Below are 8,827 nucleotides of genomic sequence, written 5' to 3'. Positions count from 1 at the left end.
CCCAGAGGAACCAGGGCGGGGGAGGGGCTTCGGCGACTGGAGGAGCGTGGAGCGAAAAAAAAGGAAGAGTTTCAAGAGGTTAAGCTCCGTGGAGGAGGGAAAAAATGCATGTGTTTGAAAACTAGCTGCCCACGGACACCTGGCCTGGGGTTACTTGCTACTACCACTTACTTGTGAGGAACCCGCGATCCTCATCTATTTCCACGTCACTTCCTGACTGAAAGACCCTGAAAAGGTTGCTTACTAAGTCCAGGATGCGCAGGTGGAAGGAGCAGACCCTGGCCCGCGGTATCCTGTAATCCATCACCTACGGCTAATTTTAGTCTCTCAGAAAAACAGCATCACATTTCGAACCTCTTTCAGGAATCATGCAGCATTTGCAAGCCTTTGATTTTCACTAAGGCGGGTATTACGGGAGTCAGTTTGGGAGTAGAGGGGGCACTGGGAAGGCAGGGCTGGGTCTGGCATGTTTTTGCATCATTCCAGACCAAAAATAAATACTCTAAAAGGGACCCAACTAACAAGTGAGTGCCACAACTAGTGCCAAAGGCTGAAACCTGGAGAGCGCACAGAGCTAGGCCCACAGGAGAGGTCTTCAGACAACTGAGGAAGATGTCCTGAGTTCTGATGCTCCTTCTAGGACTTTAAAAGCAACCTCTGACCTCACCTCATTTCTGCACCGTTGCAATAAAAACTTCAGGCTGCACTTGTTTAGAGAAGAAACCCCTGGTGGTTGGTACCCTTTCTGTCTCCGGTGGGTTACTTTATTCTTTGCACCAATAAGGCTGACTCTAGGTTGGGTTCATTACCCCATACAGGAGTTACAGTTTCAGTATTGTAACCAGATGCTCCTCTGGAAGACTATTTAGCAAGTATGTTTATATGCCAGGCACTGGGGTCTGCACTAAGTTTACAACAATGAACAAGACAGTGGTCTCTTCCACATGTAAGGAATGGAATGATCCCTAAGCTATGTTATTAAGGGAAAAAAAGCAAGACCCAAATAGTGTGTATAATATGCTGTCATTTGTATAAAGGAAAAAATGAATGTGTATTTGTAAATTTATTTATACATAGAAAAGCTTTGAGAGGATACACAAGAAAGATAGCAGTGGCTGTCTCCCAGGAGGGGAACTGGGATTCTAAGGAACAGAAGGGAAGAGGGAGACTTTTCCCTATATGGTCAATTATACATTTTAAGGGTTTTTTGTGTGTTTATTTATTTTTGGCTGCGTTGGGTCTTCATCGCTGTGCGTGGGCTTTCTCTAGTTCCGGCGAGCAGGAGCTACTCTTAATTGCGGTGCGCGGGCTTCTCATTGCGGTGGCCTCTCTTGTTGTGGAGCATGGGCTCTAGGCGTGGGGGCTTCAGTAGTTGTGGCGTGTGGGCTTAGCAGTTGTGGCTTGCGGGCGCTAGAGCATAGGCTCAGTAGTTGTGGCACATGGGCTTAGTTGCTCCGGAGCATGTGGGACCTTCCTGGACCAGGGATCGAACCTGTGTCCCCTGCATTGGCAGGGGGATTCTTAACCACTGCGCCACCAGGAAAGTCCCTTTAAGGTTTTTTTAAAGCTTTTTATTGACATTGTCAACTACGAATTGGCATTTTCCATTGGCACTTGCCATCTACCTCTACAAGGATTAAATCATGAGCTGCTGCAGCTGCTGACTTTCAACACCCCTTGAAAGGAGCTCAGGTGGAGAGCAGACATGAGGCACTCTGTGCTCTGGGAAAAACTGGCAGAACAGGTCTTCAGATAGTTGGATATTTTCAAGAGCCAATTTTATGAGCCCAATTCTTGTATCTCCTCATATCTAGAAAAGCACTAAAATCCTTCGTGGTGACGTCTGCTCCTCGTGACTAGCAGTAACCTGTACGAGACTAGCAGAAATCTTCTGTAAAAAAATATGTGCTTGATTGCATGTACTCCCCCTTCACCAAAATCACATATATACTGACCTTCCCCCCTGCCTCTTTGAAGCAGTTTCTCAGAGCTATCTGAAATGCTGTCTCCCCAGCTGCGGTCCTCATTTTGCCCCAAATAAAACTTAACTTGCAACTCTCACGTTGTGCATTTTTTTTAAAGTCAACAACATATAATATACATACAGAAGGATGAAAATATGTGTACAGCATGGTGAATTTCATAAACTAAACACACCCACGTAACCAGCATACAGATCAAGAAATTCCCAACTTTCCAAAGCCCTCCTTATGTCCCCTCCCAGTCATTACTCGAGTTACCACTATCTTGGCTTCTAACAACATTGTGTGTATGTATGTTTAAATTTTGCACGTGGATGTATAAACTTTTCCAAAAATTTTTTAAATAGTAACAAATCTAGTTTTTCTCCCTAAGCAGGCAAATGGCTCTAGGACTAAGCTAGAGTAAGAAATTGCAGAACCTGAGTAGTACAAACCACTGAGTGGACACAGAAGAGGATGGAGTCTCTCAACCCACTATTTACATTTTTACATTTGTTTTGCCCAGTGATCCTCAGGACGCCAGTGGTTGGTGTCGCACAGCTAATTAATTAGTATTGAACTAGAACTTGAATCCAAGCATTCTGACTCCTTGTGCTGGTATTGGGTGAGGAAAATTTTAAGAGAGAAGTTTAACAGAATGAGCTAGGAGAGAGAACTCAGCGGAGTTTTCAGAGGCACAGCTGTGTGTGTGTGGGCGTGTGGGTGTGTAAGGGAACAGTTTTCTGGAACTGTTGCCTATCACAGTCCAAACAGGACAATGTTTGGAAGTTTTTGAGCAGAGGCGTGGGGAACAAAACCAAGTGCAAGGCGGCTGGCTGGATTTGCTATGAGTGGCAAAACTTAGGAGAATCAGAGTACAAAGTCTTGCCTTTAACTGCAGGCTTGAACTAACAAAATCAAGAATGATACTGTCATCCTGCTCAATCAGATCTTAGAGACTGTAAAACAATTTGTAATACAAAAGATTGGAAACAATATAATGGCCCATCAATAAGAAACTCAGTAAATAAATCATGGTACAAACATACACTGAACTAATAAGTTCCACTTATTGTATCCTTACCAGGTGCCAGACACTGTTCTAAATGAGTTTCATTCATCTAATCTCTCCATCACAGTATGAGATAGCTGAAGTTTTGATCTTCAAAATATATATATAAGGTAGATCCATATGTGTTGACATAGCCCTGGACTTTTGAATGCTTGGCTGCAGGACCTCAGAAGGAAGGCTAGGGTAGGGTTGGGGGAGTATAGGTGACAGACAATCACATTTTTATTAAATTAACATGAACTGAAATCTGAAAATGGAAAATAAATTACAAAGAGGGACCCTTTGGGGGAGGGGTGTTATGGGTTGAACTTTTGTTTTTTGCTTTTAAAGCATAGGTTTCAGGTCTCTGTCTAGAAAGCTTATCCTCCCCTTCCTCCCACCTCCTTCACCAGACAAATCTGACTCATCCTTAAGGTCTCAGCTCAAAAGTCACTTCCTCAGCAAGATCTTCCTTGACTACTCCCTGAACTGCTCCTTGTTACTCTCTCTCCTAGCACCATCTTGTTTTTTTTAAAAGAGAGTTGATCACAATTTGTAATTGTGTACATGTTTCCATGTCATTGGCCTAGAGTCTGCCTGCTTAGCTAGGAAGGTGGGAACCACATCTGTAGGCCCCTGTACCCTCAGTGCCTAGAGCCTAGAACCTAGTACACAGATTCTTCATAAATATGTATTGAATGACTGAATTAAGAAGATAACCAGACTTTCCTGGCGGCACAGAGGTTAAGAATCCGCCTGCCAATGCAGGGGACACGGGTTCAAGCCCTGCTCCGGGTAGATCCCACATGCCACGGAGCAACGAAGCCTGCATGCCACAACAACTGAAGCGTGTGCTCTAGAGTCCGCGCTCTGCAACAAGAGAAGCCACCGCAATGAGAAGCCGGCACGCTGCAACGAAGAGTAGCCCCCGCTCGCTGCAACTAGAGAAAGCCCGTGGGCAGCAACGAAGACTCAACACAGCCAAAAATAGAATAAATTAATTTTTTAAAATTCTCTTAAAAAAAAAAAGACAACCACCTTGGGACTTCCCTGGTGGTCCAGTGGTTAAGACTCCACACTCCCAATGCAGGGGGCCCAGGTTTCATCCCCAACCCGGTGCAGCCAAATAAATAAATAAATAAATATTACAAAAAAAAAAAGACAGCCACCTTAACTCTGAGACCTCTGTCTTACCATTGTCGTATGCCTTTTTTTTTCTTTTTGGCTGCATTGGGTCTTCGTTCCTGGGTGCGGGCTTTCTCTAGTTGCAGCAAGCGGGCGCTACTCTTCATTGAGGTGCGAGGGCTTCTCATCGCGTTGGTTTCTCTTGTTGCAGAGCACAGGCTCTAGGCGTGTGGGCTTCAGTAGTTGTGGCTCGTGGGCTCTAGAGCGCAGGCTCAGTAGTTGTGGCACACAGGCTTAGTTGCTCTGGGGCATGTGGGATCTTCGTGGACCAGGGATCAAACCCATTTCCCCTATATTGGCAGGCAGATTCTCAACAATTGCGCTACCAGGGAAGTCCCTCTCCTGCCTTTTTTTATATTTGTTTGGATCTAGGAATAGAGATACTTCCAAAGCTGTGATTAGAATTTTGTAACCTTTCCCCAAAAACACCTTTACTTCTGAAATCTAAAGCTTCTCTCAGAAATTGCTCCAAAATACCTACTGCCTATGAAAGAGACATGTCTAAAAGACAGATACAGAATAAGTAAGGTCATAGTACTAACCGATGTCTAGGGTGAAATTTTTTTCTTGTTTACTCATAGGCCAAAGCTATAATCACTAGGATGGCTGAAGTAAGCTATGTAAGGAAGGTGAAAAATCTTGTCCCTTGTAGATAACATTTCCCCCATTACCCAATACTTTAGGGCCTGGTATTTACCTACTCTCTGCTTTTTCTATTCTTTTCCTTTTCTCTAAACTAAAATATGATCTGGCTTCTTCCTCACACAAACAATTTTCTCATCTGACACCCCTATTTACTACTCCCAGATCACAGGTTAATCAGTCACTATTCTTGATACCTGTTGTTACTTCAATACTTGATACCTGTTGTCTAGAGTTTACCTAACACTCTGAATTGTAATTATTTGCTTATTTGTCTGTCTCTCCCACTAGACCATGAGTTCCTTGAGGGCAGAGGCCATGTCTTATTCATCGCTCTCTCTTCAGAACCTAGCACAATATATAGTTCAGAGTAGCTGGTGCTCAATCAATGTTTGCTGAAAGAATGCACCCATCCTTTTCCAGCAAACAAGGTACAATTCTTGCCAAAGAGTACCAAACAGGTTTGGGTACTTAATTGCTCACGGGAAAACATTCAATACAGGAGAGAGGTACCAACTGAGTTACTTTACTCTCACTCTCTTTGACTTACCTGTGTTAATGGGGAGGCCAGAGCAGAATGGATAAATTAAGTCCACGGATTAATCTGGTCCTTCTTTGATGTAAAGATTGGGTATAATAACAGAATCCTAACATAACATGGGACTCAAAAATCAGCTTATTTTACCAAAGCAACCAGTCATACTCTGGCTAAAACCTCAAGGCTTTTTGTAAACTTTTCCTGCCCTACATATCTGAAGGCGTAAAACAAAAGACCGCATTTGCTTAAAAAATACATATTATGGGTTTTTTACTCATTTCTTTATTAGAAAGGAAGTCTATAGCTAGGAAGATCATTTCTTTCCCTCTTCCAATGTACGTAGTGAGAAGGTTTTGGGCTATCCTTTTAATCACATTCACAGAATTAAATATAGTCCTTGTTCTTAGAAGTCTGAAACGTATCCAAACAACTTTTAGCAGCCTGCCACACACCTCCACTCGGTCTTCTCTCCAGGGTCACTAACCTGGGAAGCAGAGAGTGGAGGGGCTTCCCTCCAGACTGCATTCTCATTCCAGTTCATCATTTCATTCACTCAGCAAACATATATTGGTACAACAAGTAGCAGGCATGATGCCAGGCAGCAGCGACCTAAAGATAAATAAGACAAGGTCCCTGACCTCAAAGTGCTTACAATCTAATAGAGGAAGTGTGCAATAAAGAATTTAACCTTGGGGCTTCCCTGGTGGCGCAGTGGTTGAGAGTCCGCCTGCCGATGCAGGGGACATGAGTTCGTGCCCCGGTCCGGGAAGATCCCACGTGCCGTGGAGCGGCTGGGCCCATGAGCCATGGCCGCTGAGCCTGCGCTTCCTCCGCAACGGGAGAGGCCACAACAGTGAGGCCCGCGTACTGCATTAAAAAAAAAAAAAGAATTTAATCTTGCCCAAAGTGAGGCTGACCTTTGCCCTTGGTTCCTGGTAAGGAACCTCTAAGCCCTTGGAATGTCCTGCCTAATAAAGGTGTCTTTGTTTGCATGGGGGTCTTTTGCCACACTAGATAATCCAGTAATGTGACTAGGAGGGAGGGGGACTTTGGACCACATGTTATCAGCTGGACCCCAGGAAGGGCTGGAGATTGAGGTTGGCCAACCAGGTCTGTGTGACCAAGTCCAATAAAAAACTTTGGACACCAAGGCTCAGGTGAGATTTTCTGGTTGACAATACCCCATGAGTTTTGTCACACAGTTAGTAGGAAGTTTAAAGCTGTCCATGACTCCACTGGGAGAAGACAACTGGAAGATCCATGTTTGAAACTTCCCTGGACTCTGCTCCATGCATTTCTTCCCTTGGCTGACTTAAATCTGTTTCATTTCACTGTGATAAACTGTAACTGTGAGTAAAACAGTTTTCAGTGAATGTGTGAGTCCTTCTGGTGAATTATCAAACCAAAGAGCAGTCTTGGGGACTCTCCGTAACTTTGGGAAACAGATGTGTAGTGGGATGGGGAGGGCACAAAGATGAGAATGGCTAATTCTACCTGCAGAGGTAAAGTTTCAAACAGGTATCTGTTTATTCAACAGATGAGTAGGTATATTCACCAGGTGGATAAAATCAGAGTGAGAAGGGACGGTTTTGGGGGGAAAAAATATGAAACATGTGTGTTTGTACTGCGAACTATAAAGCAGCATCACTAGAAAGGAGGCAGAAAAGGAAGCAAGGTATTTTATGAGACTAGACGGATACACTAAGGCCAGGTCATGAAGAAACTTGCATAGCAGGCCAAGAAGCTTCACATGTACCCTGGAGGCGAAGGGAAGTCCTTGAAGTAACATGATCAGATGTGCATTTTTAGAAAGGATCACTCTGCCAGTTGTGACAGGCATGGATTGGAGCTGTGGGGGAGGGGGGAAGACTGGTGGCAGAGAAACTGGTGGCAGAGTAAGAGCCTCTGGCGGTGCTGCAGAAAAGAAATGATGAAGACTTGAATTAAGGCCTAACTACTTACCAGTCTCCCAGTCACTTCAAACTCAGCATGTCCCAAACTGAACTCATTATCTTTCCCCCCAGTCCCGCTCAATTATGTTCTTCCTGGGATTCTTGTCCTTGTTAATAGCATTTAGTCACCCAAGTTAGGAACCTAGGAATCATTCTGATGATTCCTGTCCATTTCTTACCTTTCACAGCTAGTGAGTCACCATGTCCTTAGGTCCCACCTCTTTCTTCTCCATTTCCTCTACAATCTAAGTTATGAGTCAACATTAAAATAACCAATATCCAATCCCAGAAACCTATAACGCAACCATATTTGAAACAGGTGGCAGGAGGTGACTTTATAATTCGCAGAGAAATATGACCAAGAGACATATTCTATTCAGTGATGATAAATAATACTGGCTCCTCAGTTAATAATATAAGGGCACTAAAAAAAAAAAATATATATATATATATATATAAGGGCACTCCCCTGAGATACAGCCTTCAAGCTACCATTCAGCAGTATCAAGTCGTGCATGGTGATAAGTTTGGCTAATATGTTCTTTGGTTCATGCATCTGTCCCCAGAGAGCGTTCTTTGGGGAAGTAGTCCTTCCAGACCGATTATTTCTGGGCAGAGCCCGGACAAGTCTCTACTGATACTAGCATGCACATCTCCTGAAATGATACAGTTGGCTGCTGAGAGCAGACTAGAGCATTCAGAAGAGACTAACCCTTTAAGCAGCCTACAACAAGCTTTTTGGCAAGAGGAACACAATGTTTCTATTGCAGAGTTGACCTAAATTCAGGAAAGAGCTTATTGATATAGGCACGCTTAAATCTGCAGCCAGCTGGGTCATCATTGGGTAGGGGAGGAAGGGGTTTCTTCCTTCACCAATTTTACAGAGTCAGCCCGAGCAGCTCTTTAAGAGCCCAACACTGAGGCTAGCTCCAATGGTGTTCTGAATTTGTGTAATGAGGCTCTGCTTAACCACAACTTCTGCCCGGATCTGTTCCCAGAACTAATCAACACAAAGAAACAACTGCGTGTCAGACAAGATCTGCCCTGGATCCCTCTGAAATTTTGTCCACAGGATACTAGTACTGCTGGAGTGGAACAGTGAAGTCCTTTTGTCTTGTAAGAGAAGTCCTAGAAAAGTGGAAAGTAGTATGGGGAGCAGATTGAGGCCACGGGAAATGGGACACATTTCCTGAACACAGAGCAGAAACTGGTTGGTGTTAGACGCCATCTTCCACTCCCACAGCTGCCAAAGGGCTCTAGTTCACAAATCTGAATGGATCCTGCCTGCTCAAAGCACTTCATCAGCTCCCTTTCATCCATACATAAAACCCAAAACCTCTGCATAACACACAGGCCATTTATGATCAGACCCATCTCTTTCCAGCCTCCTGGACCCACTCTAGATGCTGGTGGGTTTATTTTCTCACTGGATCGTGAGCTCCTCAAGGGCAGGGATGAAGTATGGTCCCTCACCATAACCGACTCTACATAAGCACAA

The sequence above is a fragment of the Neophocaena asiaeorientalis genome, unplaced genomic scaffold (genome assembly GCF_003031525.2).
Source record: "Neophocaena asiaeorientalis asiaeorientalis breed wild unplaced genomic scaffold, Neophocaena_asiaeorientalis_V1.1 scaffold54, whole genome shotgun sequence".
NCBI lineage: Eukaryota > Metazoa > Chordata > Mammalia > Artiodactyla > Phocoenidae > Neophocaena > Neophocaena asiaeorientalis.
This window is presented reverse-complemented; position numbering follows the sequence as displayed.